Source organism: Entelurus aequoreus, linkage group LG04 (assembly GCF_033978785.1).
Source record: "Entelurus aequoreus isolate RoL-2023_Sb linkage group LG04, RoL_Eaeq_v1.1, whole genome shotgun sequence".
Taxonomy (NCBI): Eukaryota; Metazoa; Chordata; class Actinopteri; order Syngnathiformes; family Syngnathidae; genus Entelurus; species Entelurus aequoreus.
The window spans coordinates 70,826,138-70,840,452 of record NC_084734.1 but is presented as its reverse complement, the minus strand read 5'-3'; positions in this window follow the sequence as shown (position 1 = coordinate 70,840,452).

Here is a 14,315-nt window from a genome sequence, read left to right as displayed (position 1 = left end):
GAAGATAGAGAAAAAAGAAGAAGCTTATCGACTCACGGATGCGCACAATTTTTCAGGACTTATACAGACCCCAAATGCAGATCAGCAGGTACCAGAAGGTAAGAAAACTCAATTTTGCATATTATTGCGAAACAAAACGACAGATAATGTCTTACCTTATACACACACCATAATAATACTTGTATGTTTAATGCGCCAACAATCCTTCAAGCGGTGCGGCTTCATAGCTTACCAAAGAGGTAGTAAAACATGTTGATATATTCTTGAGCGCCGTGTGTAATGTTCTATATTTTTAATGGAACATTTAAAATGTTGGTGTTGTTTACCTGAGACATATTGCAATCATAGTGCTGTCTACACTTATCGCTTATGTTTGACTGCCATCTACTGGTCACACTTATCATTACACCATGTACCAAATAAAATAGCTTCGAGGTGAGTAAGCTCAACAAAACGTATTCCTTACATAAGGCGCACTGTCGAGTTTTGAGGGGAAAAAAAATGATTTTAAGTGCGGCTCAATGTCAAACCTTCATGCCACCCTCATTGTCTGTTTTTAATAGTTTGGGCATGCAGAAATTGGATATAGCGTGATTTACGGACTGTAGAGCACACTTGAATATAAGTTGCGCCCACTTAATTGTTTGACAAATGTTGTTTTTGTACACGCCGCAGCTATACACATTGAACCATTAAATATTAACACAGGCTCTTGAGCCCTGTCTTCATCCTTCTCCTTTGCGCTAGGGTCGTTTTGTCTGGTGTCTGCATTGAGGAGATTGGGGGTTGCTTCGTTGGGTGTTTTCTCAGACTTTGTTTTGCTTTTTAACGTTTGTCTCGAGGCTGATCATCTCTGGGCTTGTGCCTTATTTACTTAGGTGTGTAGCGGCCCAGACTTTTTGGATTTTCGATCCGCGAGATGTCTCGATTTCCTTTTTTGATGGCTTTGTCAATCACCTTCGGCTTTGGGGCTGCGTCTTGTGCATTTCGTTTTGTCTTTGCCAGGATCAGGGTGAGTGCATAACTGGCTAAATGGCTGACTGAATGATTGTTTAGGCACGTTTCATTTAATGTAAACAATTTCATTGACCGTTCGACAACTTAATTGGCCTGATGTGACGAGGCTAAATTTATTGGTGGCAAGTGAAGCATTATAAAACTATAACAAAAAATAAAGCGTAGGATTCAAAGCATGGTAAAAAAAGTTGTGGCTTATAGTCTGAAAATTACGGTAGTTTTCCTCTGGTTAGGTAGTTGTCTTCTAAAGGCCTTCCCGCACATCTCCTGTTGCACTGGACATACCTTTCAGCATTTGCATTTCAAAATATGAGAAAGTAGGTAAAAATAAGGGATTTTCATCACAAATCGCCATTAAATCAATAAAATAACATGTCCTGAATGGAATTCAATTGAATAATCCATTGAATAACGCCAAGTGTCACTGACCAATGCACGATCCAGTCTGACATAACCAGTTTTTAGGTATAATATAAAGCTTCATTGGATGAATAAGTCTCTCATTATTCAAAATACTCACACAAAGTTTGGATTTGTTGGCAGAGATGTCTTTTCCGTCATCTTCTCCATCTGGGGTTGTTGATTTGATTGAATCACGTAACATGCATATTGCAGCGCTGCGTTCACGAGCCCGCCCCCAGGTTTTGAAGAGGCTTGAGTCAAGCGGACCTGATCCCTACAGTAGCAGAAGTACTGGAGATATTTTTTTTTTTCCGCGGAGAGCAAAATACAAAGAAAGAAAAAAAACAGTACTAAAAAGATGTCGGTAAAGAAAGACAAACAATGTATTTCCCTGCAAATTGGGCAGGTTGACAGGTATGGTACTGGCCTGTCTCCAGTATCTTCTCCACGTTCTTGCCACTGTACTGGCAGGCATAACAAACTACAACAAAAAATAAAGTGTGGGATTCAAAGCATTGTAAAAAAGTTGTGGCTTATAGTCCGAAAATGACGGTAGTTTTCCTCTGGTTAGGTAGTTGTCTTCTAAAGGCCCTCCCGCACATCTCCCGTTGCACTGGGCATACCTGTCATCATTTGCATTTCCAAATATGAGAAAGTAGGTAAAAATAAGGGATTTTCATCACAAATCGCCATTAAATCAATAAAATAACATGTCCTGAATGGAATTTAATTGAATAATCCATTGAAAACGTCAAGTGTCACTGACCAATGCACGATCCACTCTGACATAACCAGTTTTTAGGTTTAATATAAAGCTTCTTTAGATGAATACGTTTCTTATTTCTCAAAATACTCACACAAAGTTTGGATTTGTTGGCAGAGATGTCTTTTCTGTCATCTTCTACGTCTGGGGTTGTTGATTTGATTGAATCACATAACATGCATATTGCAGCGCTGCTTTCACGAGCCCGCCCCCAGGTTTTGCAGAGGCTTGAGTCAAGCGGACCTGATCACTGCAGTAGCAGAAGTACTGGTGATATATATATTTTTTTCTGTGGAGAGCAAAATCCGGAAAAAAAAAACCCCAGTACTGGGAAGATGGCGGTAAAGAAGGACAAACAATGTATTTCCCTGCAAACTGGGTAGGTTGACAGGTATGGTACTGGCCTGTCTCCAGTATCTCCTCCACGTTCTTTCCACTGTACTGGCAGGCATAACAAACCTTTTGGCCACTTCAAAACCCTTACTTGATAGAGGTTGTTCTCTAATTGCCTCTCCTTTCCACCCTTTGTCTGACCCATTTACACAACAACAAGAGACATTGATTTCAAATTCTCACTGCTCCCTAACTGGACAGGCCTGTACACTGGAGGTGTAACTGAGTCTGAGTTACACTGGGATGATTACATGTTCCCTGCAGTTTATTACTGATATGCATATTTGATGAAAGTGTTTGTATTGCCAACAGTTGTATGGATGTGTTTACTTCTGTTTCAAAAGTGAATCCGAATGTCCAAGCTTGGAATGTTTTGTAGCTCCAGAGTACATTTAAATAAGAGCATGTGTTGATATGTTGCCATCCAACTTTGATACAGGATGAGACATGGCACAATCTTTAAACACTTTTGCATCACTGAATCACAAAGCCGCGGGGCACTGCAGAAAATGTCAACTGTTTGGAGCTGCTTAGCACTCTTTGGGGCTTTGTGCTAACAGTTCTGCTGGTTCTGGGAGTCTGGTTTGAGCAGGATCCATTCAAACAATGTTAGCAAAAGGCCTTTTTTGTGTCTGAATGCAAGTTACGAATGACAGAACAGTGTAGCGGCTGTAATTCTACTGAAGGCGGAGGCTGTCAACCTTCGTATGTGGGGGTGGTGGCAGCAGGGGCAGGGGCGGGGGGAGGTATTCTGACAGATGGGGTTAACTCAAAGAGGGTCATATCACGGAAAGGACAAAATACTGGGATGAACTTGAAACTTTGGATTTTTCTCGCAAAGTTTTGGAACTGTGATTCGCCGGTGCTTCTGTGCAGCTGACTGCTACAGTGTGCGTGTTTGTGTGACTGTGTGGGTGTGTATATTTTCTGATGTCTATTCATGCACGGGTGTTTCATCAGATGTATCATCATGGGACAACACTATTGCTCTGCCTTCTCCTCTCTAAAACAGTAGACTAATTTTTCACTGTAAGATGTACTAGCTGTTGTCTAAATCTTGACAAAAACAGACTATCTTTGAATCTCAGTAAGACTAAAATAATGCTATTTGGTAACAGTAGAAGAGAAAGTCAAACACAAATACAGATAGATGGAATAAATATTGAAAGGGTAAAAGAAAACACATTTTTGGGTGTAATAATAGATGATAAAATCAATTGGGAATCTCAAGTAAAAAATGTACAACATAAAGGAGCAAGAAATACATCAATAATGAATAAAGCAAAACATGTTCTGGACCAAAAATCACTTCATATTCTTTACTGCTTGCTAGTGTTACCATATCTGAGTTATTGTGCAGAAATATGGGGAAACAACTACACACGTGCGCTTCATTCACTAACTGTGTTACAAAAAAGATCAATTAGAATAATACATAATGTTGGATATAGAGAACATACAAACCCTTTATTTATTAAATCACAAGTATTGAAATTGTACGATTTGGCGCATCTGCAAACAGCTAAAATTATGTATAAAGCAAACTATAACTTGCTACCCAAGAATGTACAACAATTATTTTCAACAAAAGAGGACAAATATAATAGAGAAAAATCTCATTTAAAACATTTGTATGCTCGTACAACACTTAAAACCTTTAGTATATCAGTATGTGGATTTCAATTTTGGAACGGATTAACCAAAGAAATCAAACAAAAAAGCACCAATATGATTCAGATTAAGAGATGGTTCAAACTACAAGTGTTCACAAAGTACACAGAACAAGAATTATGATTAACATCTTGAACCCTTTTTTTTCCTTTTTTTTTTTTTTTATTGTGATTAAGATTATTTTTGTATTTAATATGCGTTTTCTTACTATGGTATATTATTTATTTATTATTTATTTCTATTATTCTATTATTTATTTCTTCCTACTCCTTTTCAGGCGTGCTGTAATGAAACAATTGGAATTGTGTGATGCATTACATTGTATCGTATAAACTGAAACTGAACTGAACTGAACAATTAAATTAGTTGTATTTAACCAAAGCCGATGTGAAAAAAAAGAAGGAGACAATGTGTGCGGTTTCTTTTGTGGGTTATTTAAATTTATTTTAGCACACCCACTAAATTTACATCTGCTTATTGTTTCTTAAATGAGCTAAACCAAAATTAGTAGGAGCCTGGCAGTGGCCGTTTTAGCCCGTCCTCATGTGAAATGTTGCTTCTTACTACTCCTTTTCAGATAAGTTGAAATGGGCAAATGTAACCAAATGAGGTCCCTTAATGTCACTTGTTAAACATGTCTGAAACAAATCCTAACCGAGTGCCCACCACTCATCCCCATCCATTGCCTGATGGAAAGGATCGTAATTCGAATTAATGTTATATTTCATTCCGCAAGTTGTTGTCAGAACCACAAAACCATGTATATTTTTACATATACTATACATTTGTCCCTTTATGCCGTTTTTCTTACTGTTGCAGCTGAAAATGCTTTTTTTTTTAAATGCAAAGAAGTCTTTGTCCTTTCTTAAACCACACACAATTTGGCTAAAGACCCCCTGTTACACGTTCCATGTACTGGCGTTTAATTCTAACGATTAAAATATTTAATCATTGTTAATCGCATTAAGTCCATAGTTACCTCATAATTAATTTTGATTAATCGGAAATAGAAGTCACTTATCTTTAATAAAAATACCTTGTTAAAATGTACACCCAATATGGGACTGGACATGTTGTTTTCATCCATGCAAATGTTTGTCTATAAACAGTTTGCTTTTTTTCAAAAGCTCAACACAAAAATGACACACCTCTTTACAGACACACACAAATAAGTAAGATATTTTTCACCTTTATATGCATTTTAATTTAGATGTTTACTAAGTTTTCCACACTTACTGCCACCAACTTTTTTTTAGTCACTCGTTTGTCAGTCCATGCTCTGGCATATTTACTCTTTCGTCAATTGCAAGAGTGTGTGCCGAGTCGACCGGGGGTGCAATAACTAGAAAATGTTGTAAAGAATTTGAGTTGTTTTGCTAAATAAGCAACTATACGTTAAAAAACAACCCCTAAAAAAACCGCAATCTGCGACTTACAAACTTTGCAAGATATTAAGGTTAGCTCATTATTATTGGTTTTATTTGACGGCCCTTATTTTAACACATAAGACAGTGTTTTATGACTGCAATTTTATTTTGAATGCTTGACTTTTGCATGGACAAGATATAGTAATCTGATTTGTCTGAGTGTTGCTAAGCAGAACCGGAGGGCTGCAATTACCTGGGTTTGTTAATAAAAAGTTGCATTGTGGAATACACTTTGTCGACAAAATACGACTGTGACCAGTTCACTGAAATACGTGCATAGCTTGTAAAACAAACACCATCAAAGGCTCCCATATTTTCCGCTGTTTGCTCTTTGCACGAGTTAATAATAATAATAATAATACATTTTATTTGGTATAGCGCTTTTCAGGGCACTCAAAGACGCTTTACAGGATAAAAATGTGAATATAAAACAATTCCAAGTAATAATACATAATACAGGAAATATAAAAGCAGTACATTGTTACATACATTCTCATGGTTGAAATCATCATCAATCAATAAAATTGGATTCCTATAGTTGTCAGGTTCAAACGCTGATGACATCTATTAAACAAGACAAGAAGCAAGGAATTAAACAGTGACAGAATTCAATTTGGCTTAGTGAGGAGAAACGTATACATCTGTACCCTTGCACATTGTCATTACGCACTGCCAAAAGATTGCACGCCTCCTTCTTATATTTGGACCTTCCCTGACCACGTGGCCACAGCTGTTTCTAAGGGACGAGGGTCGTAAACAGTTCGCAGAAAAGGTCGTAAAAAGTTCACAGAAAAGGTCGGTTCAAAAAAGAGGTCGTAAAAGAGTTCAAAAAGAGGTTCGTAAAACAGTTCAAATAGAGGTTCATAAAATAGTTCAAAAAGCGGTGTCTGGAACTTGGGCAGATCCTGCCTTCTCTCCGCTTTGTAGTCCTTGGGTTAAAACAATATATTTCTGTTGATTACAATACATGAAAGAAAACAGAACACCTTCATGTTGCTTCCCCCCTACACGGTGGAGTTTTACAAGCCTTCTTCTTGGTAGGTTCAAAGACAGCTTTTGGTCTTCTCCCCGGGAACTCATTTCAAGACAAAGTTTTTGTGATAACTTAGATACAATTATTCTAACAATAGTCCTTAATCAAAAGTGCCTAAAAGGGCTTAACAAACTCACAATGAGATCCCCTAATCTAAACCCACATCCCGGCAAAGAAAAACAAAAACAAAAACCAGATAGGAAAAAGGCAATCTTCAGGGATGACCGGCTGCAATGGCTGTAAAGTGGATACAATTATTGAATTGTTAAATTATATACTTAAATAAATCAGTTGTTAAATAATAAAGTGGTAGTCCAGTCCATCGGGAAACCAGCAGATAGTCCTGGGGAGAGTGTGTCTTCTTCCAGGCTCATCCAATCAGCTACGCAGAGATGTCTATTGCTGTGCAGAGTGGTCCAAAAAGTGATCCATCTCGGGTGTCAATTCTGGTCAGCTAACACCTCCTCCAGACTGCTACATCTCCAGAAATGACTTGTGGTCACCTGGTACCCTCTCCGGGAGAGAGGGGACAGAGCAGAAAAGCGGCAGATCAACTTGTCTAAAAAGGGTTCTATTTAAAGGCTAGAGTATATTAATTAGTTTTAAGGCGGGACTTGATTGATTCTACTGAGGCACAGTAGCATCTCTAACTGTTGCTGTCAGAGCATTCCAGAGTAATGGAGCCCGAGTGTAAAACGCTCTAGAGCAGGGGTGTCAAACTCATTTTAGCTCAGGGGCCGCATGGAGGAAAATCTGTGCACACGGGGGTCGGACTATTGAAATCATGACAGTAAAACAAAAAAATAAAGACAACTTCAGATTGTTTTCTTTGCCTTACTTTGGCCATAAATATAACGAACACATTCTGAAAATATATTTAAAAAATACCGGCAGCGATAAAGTTTAGATCCATGAAGGAAAGAAGAAAGTGAATGAATGATTATAACTGAATAAATTTGTTTTCTTTTGTATTATTTTTTTAATGAATTGAGTAACGTTTATGACAACCTTTTTCCAAATCAATATGGAATGTGAGGTATAACAGGATAATGCATACATTTATCATTTGTTTTCAAAACAGTTACAAAAAAGTGGGACCCCAAATATTTACTGTGGGACCCCATTTTTATGACTTGATGGGGTCCCTAGGACCCCATTTTGGAAATTCCTAGCGCCAACACTGATGGAGTATTGGTGCGTGCAAAACAGGAGCAGGCGGCTGTGGCCTGCGGGCCGGTTTTCTAATAATAATCAAATATCATACCGGGGGCCGTAGATAATTAATTCGCTGGCTTGATCTGTCCCGCGGGCCTTCACTTTGACACCCCTGCTATAGAGCCTATGAGTCAATGTTTTTGACCAATATAAACACAATACACATAGTTTACCATCGCTTTTGTTGTTAGGATCATTTGGCAACTGTTGCAGAGCCATTTATAGCAGAGGTCCCCAAACTACGGCCCGCGGGCCGGATACGGCCCCCCAGCGTCAAAAATCCGGCCCGCGGGAAGTCCCAAGTCAAAAAATAAAAAAATATATATATTTTTTTTAAATTTGTCCTTACTAGTCCATTTTCTACCGTCTCCTAGCCACTCAGGCAAATCATATTGTCTAAAAATGCATCTTACCATCGATAACGTGACATGCAGCAAGTGCGCGAGGAATATATATGTATTAATACATATATATATGTATATATATATATATATATATATATATATATATATATATATATATATATATATATATATATATATATATATATATATATATATACACACACACATATAGACGCATATACATATATACACATATATACATATATACACACATATACACATATGTGGGCAACCATGAGGAAATACAACATCAGTCCTAACCTTGTCAGAGTCATTCAACATCTGTACAATAAAGCTACCAGCGCAGTTCTCTATAACGGCGCTATCGGAGACTGGTTCAGGACAACAATTGGAGTGCGCCAAGGATGCCTTCTCTCTCCCATTCTCTTCAACATCTTTCTGGAGCGTATCATGACGGATGCCCTAGCAGATCATGAAGGAACTGTCAGCATTGGAGGCAGACCAATCACCAACCTCCGTTTTGCAGATGATATCGATGGGCTAGCTGGAGAAGAAAGAGAACTTGCCAGTCTAGTTGAAAGGCTTGATACCACCTCCCGAGCCTACGGAATGGAAATCCATGCTGAAAAGACCAAAATGATGACCAACAACAAAAATGGCATCCGCTCAGACATCAAAGTCAATGGACAGGCACTGGACACGGTGTCAAGCTTCAAGTACCTCGGTGCAATCGTGTCCGATGAAGGATCCAAACGGGAAGTCCTTGCCAGAAGTGCTCAAACAACTGCTGCCCTGGCAAAACTCAAACCCATATGGAAAGACACAAACATCAGTCTGGCATCAAAGGTGAGATTACAGCGCTCACTTGTAATGTCGATCTTCCTTTACGCCTGTGAAACATGGACCCTTACAGCAGAGCTGCAGAAAAGAATTCAGAACATGGAGATGAGATGCTACAGAAGACTCATGGGTATCTCCTACACCCAACATGTCACAAACGAAGAAGTCCGGCAAAAGATCAGCCAAGCCATCGGCCCACATGATGACCTGCTCACCACGGTCATAAAGCGGAAACTGAGGTGGTACGGACACATCACCAGATCCTCAGGCCTTGCAAAAACAATCCTGCAAGGCACCGTACAAGGTGGCAGGAGACGAGGGAGACAAAAGAAAAGATGGGAAGATAACATTGGAGAATGGACTCACCTGAAACTCACCGAGGCAATGAGAGCTGCTGAGGACAGAGAGGGATGGAGAGAGCTGGTCAACAGATCGTCTGTGGTGCCCCAACGACCCTTTGGGGTTATGGGATAGGTTAGGTTAGGTTAGATACACATATACATATATATATACATACATATATACACATATACATATATATATATATATATACATGGACATATACATATACATAGACATATACATATATACACACACATATAACACATTTACATATAATAAATATATATATATATATATATATATATATATATATATATATATATATATATATATATATATATATATATATATATATATATATATATATAGTGCGGCCCCCAGCCAAACTGTTTTACCCCAATGCGGCCCCGGAGTCAAAAAGTTTGGGGACCCCTGATTAATAGTGATGTTTTTTGTTGGTAAATGAGGGACGATGAGAGATGATCATCACACGTCCACATCTGAACAAGGAAGTGAGGACGTGCGTGGGGATGCAGTTGAGGTGCGAGTTTGAGTACTTCCATAAATGGGCATGAGAAAAACGATCAGTACACATGTTATATCTTCAAGAAAATGCCTTGGCATGTTAGGCCCTTGGAGCCTGGTAAGACTAAATCAAACTGGACAAAGGACTCCCAAGGAAATACAAGAAGCTCTTGACGACGTTAAGAAAATGCATTGCACTGTTACACTGGACAGATTTAAGTACATTGCCTTGAGGCGAATTGCCACAAAATGACGGATCTCTTAAGTATTTACATCTGCCAATCATGTAATATGAATGAACCACTCAACTCTGTAATAAATTATTTGGTTCAACCGCAAATACTGTAATTCCAACAGTCTACAGCAAAGGAAAGCTGTATTTTCACCAAAACGATTGTGACTTTTTTAAATTTTTATAGAAGCCTCTTTCTGAAAAGGATGAACAAGCTTCTACTTGACTGCTGTAGTGTCTAAAGCACCTCTTAACCATCTGTTGGAAACGTACAGTGTGTGATATTTTCATGGAAACCACTTGAAAGCATATGCCTCAAATTATATACGTGAGCAAAAGGAAGACTACATGTTAATAAGATGTAACTAGAAGGAATTACTGATTAGCCTTTTTGGAAAGCACTGGCCAAAAACATGGCATTAACATTTTATCCCAGCTTCTTCAAGCAATGCTCTTCTAAATGGTAATTGGGTTATACTTATATAGCACTTTTCTACCTTCAAGGTACTCAAAACGCTTTGACACTATTTCCACATTCACACACTGATGGCGGAAGCTGCCATGCAATGCCCTAATCCCGACCCATCAGGAGCAAAGGTGAAGTGTCTTGCTCAAGGACACAATGGACTTGACAAGGTTGGTAGAAGGTGGGGATTGAACCAGGAACCCTCAAGTTGCTGGCACAGCCACTCTCCCAACCGTGCCACGCCACCCCATCTGAAGTATATAACAATAAATCTTCTTCAAGTCCCCAAGTTTGAACAAGGCTAAAAATATAAGAAGTCATTTGCACCCACAGGAATCGATTAAGGAATCGTTTGCTACATTTGCAAAGGGAATTGAAACACTGGGAGCCGGTTGTTGCTGTTTTTATTAGTTTCACATCTCCAAGTAAAACATTTTTAAAAATGTTCCTTTGACATTCTGACAGTAAAATTGCATTTGTATCAACATATTGTTTTTTTTAAGCTAGTTTAAATTATCGAAGCAAGACATTTATTGTAATTAATCACAATTAATCAAAATTTAAAATTGTGATTATTCTGATTTAAAAAAAGTATATTATATTAATAGTTTTATTTTAGATGTACCTTAAAATTAATGTGATTCAAGCTTTGTTAAGGTCAAATAACACCCAATGGTTTGAAGTGTCAAAATCGCACCTAACAGAGATGTCTTTTGATATATTTTAATATTAAAGTCAAAAGCTGAAAATGTGTACAACTTGGAATCCAATAAATATGTTCTTGTTCACATATGAAAAAAATAAAAATACATTTGAAATTGTGAGGGGCGTGGCCTGCGGACCTGCAGCGAGTCGGGATGTGCCGGGACCGGCTTCGAGATTAGCGACAGGTGCGTGGATGACACAGCTGAGAGTGTTTGTCTGATCACCTGTCGCTCTGTTAAAGGGAGCAGTCGGGAAGGAGAAGGGGGTTGATGGTCGTTGAGGGGGGGCGAGTTGGCAGCGGAGCACGAGAGAAACCATTTGTGTGCTCACTGAGAGTGACAGACTCTTGCTGAAAAGCATAAAGAACTATTTATTGCAAAATAAATCATTGTGCACAAATATGACCGAAGCTGTCATGTCCGTCTGTGGTGATCCAAGGAACCCTGGGGAGCAAGACCTCCATAGAAATAGAAATATAATTTTTAAGAGTAATATTAGATGATAAAATCAACTGGAAATCTCATGTTAAAAAAATACAACATAAGGTAGCAACAAATATTTCCAATAATGAATAAAACAAAATTTGTACTGGCCAAAAAAAAAAAAAAAGGTCATAATCTTTTATGCTCACTAGTGTTACCATATCTGAGTTATTGTGCAGAAATATGGGGAAATAATTACAAAAGTACATTTCATTAAATAACCGTGTTACAAAAAAGATCAGTTAGAACAATACATAAACCCTCTATTTATCGAATACAAAATATTGAAAGTCAAGGACTTGGTGCAGTTTCAAATAGCTAAAATTATGCACAAAGCAAACTATAACCTGCTACACAAGAATGTGCAACAATTATTCTCAAAAAAAGAGGAGAAAAATACCCTAAGTGAAGAGTCAGACTTAAAACTCTTGTATGCATGTACAACACTTAAAACCTTTAGTTTGTGGAATTAAATGATGGAATGGATTAAGCAAAAATACGTCAAACAATGTACTCCAGTTTAAGAGGCTGTTCAAACTAAAAGTGTTTACAAAGTACAAGGAAGAATAATTTTGATAAACATCTTGATCATTACTGTGTTACAAATTGAGAAGAAGTAATGAAATGAAAATAAGTAGGATTAAATAAGCTCTGCTTCTTCCTACTCCTTTTTGGACATGTAATGAGAAATGAAACGGTGTAATATGTGATGGAACATGCTGACATTGTATACATGTTCAAAATAAACAGAAACCTAATCTTACGTACTTAAACTCAGTTTTGAAGGTTCGGTGGTAAAGCAAAACTAGGGACAAGACGATACGCGATATTGTCAAAGTATTTAGTCTACGTATAATTTATAAGAAAGAACAATTTGGGTCTAATCTCATTGAGGTTTCCACATAAAAAGGGGTAAACATGATAGCGCACGCAAAGCTGGTGTACTAAGCTCGTGCGCCAGAGGCGATTGCTCTAAGACTGCAAGGGAAGCTGAGCTTCCCCTAAAATGTCGAAATATTAGCGATTAAAATATATAGTGTTGTGTGTACATGTTATTGACTAAATATGCGCTACAACGCGCTCTTTTGTTCAGAATCAGCTTCTTATCACTGGTAACCACGCGGCTATCCTCTCTTTCATTCCCGCAGCTTCCTCCTTCAAAACCGCAATAAAAGTTCACCTCCAGGCAGCTACAACCCTAAACTAACACCCTCCCCGGATTGCTAATAATCAAATGTAAACAATCAAATGCAGATACTTTTTCTTTTTCTTATGCCTTCTGATCTCTCTCTCTCTCTCTCTCTCTCTCTCTATGTCCACTACTTGATGTCCATACCCCCCCCCCACACCCCTGATTGTAAATAATGTAAATAATTCAATGTGATTATCTTGTGTGATGACTGTATTATGATGATAGTATATATGATAGTATATATCTGTATCATGAATCAATTTAAGTGGACCCCGACTTAAACAAGTTGAAAAACTTATTCGGGTGTTACCATTTAGTGGTCAATTGTACGGAATATGTACTTCACTGTGCAACCTACTAATAAAAGTCTCAATCAATCAATCAAAAAACGGTGCTTTAAACATTGTAGACGCTGGCCGTCCACAGAGTTCAATGGGGAAGCCAAACGAGACGAGTCATTGGATAAATGCTGGGCTTTGTCCCGCCCATCGGACGCTCAGCGTCTCCGGGGGTCTATGGGGCAGTAGGCTGGCCTCGGCTGGCCCGGACGCTCAACTTCTGCATGATGATTGAATGATCTGTCTAAGGCTGATTCCCTTTTTGATTGACAGCAAAATGAGCGAATCAGCGATCTTGTGTTGTAAACTTCTCTGGGGGGCATTTTTCAATATTCATTCTGTTGTTCTGAGTTGAACCGGAGACTTTCCTGATCCTCTTAGCGACATTTTCTTTGTAAAAAACGTCAAGCGACAAAAAGAGCTTCTATTTCCGGTGTTGTTTTGTGTTTGGAGACTGACTTCTTTCACTCTGCAGTGTCTGTCCCTACCGAGCAGCGGGTGCTGCTGAGCCCTTCCACCGTCTCAAAGCACTCACGTCGCACTAGCCTCGTGCCAGTCCCAGCTAGGTAGCAAGCTGTACATAATGCCAGATAATTTTAATGTTTTTAATTTTTATTTTTTTTAATTGAACAACAAACATACATTTGTAATGCACACAGGTGTACAAACTATTGTCATTAGTGGCAAAGATTGCAGCTACATCTGCAGGTGTAGAGATATGCTTCTCCTGTTTAAAGTGGCTCCAGTCTTACACGCGCAACACCATGGGCCAAGGCCGTTTAAGCAGCCTACCTATGCTGGCCATTGAGAGGACACTTGTCAAATCCCTGGAAAAGGTGGCAAAGTTGGTAGAGTGGCTGTGCCAGCAATCGGAGAGTTGCTGGTTACTGGGGTTCAATCCCCACCT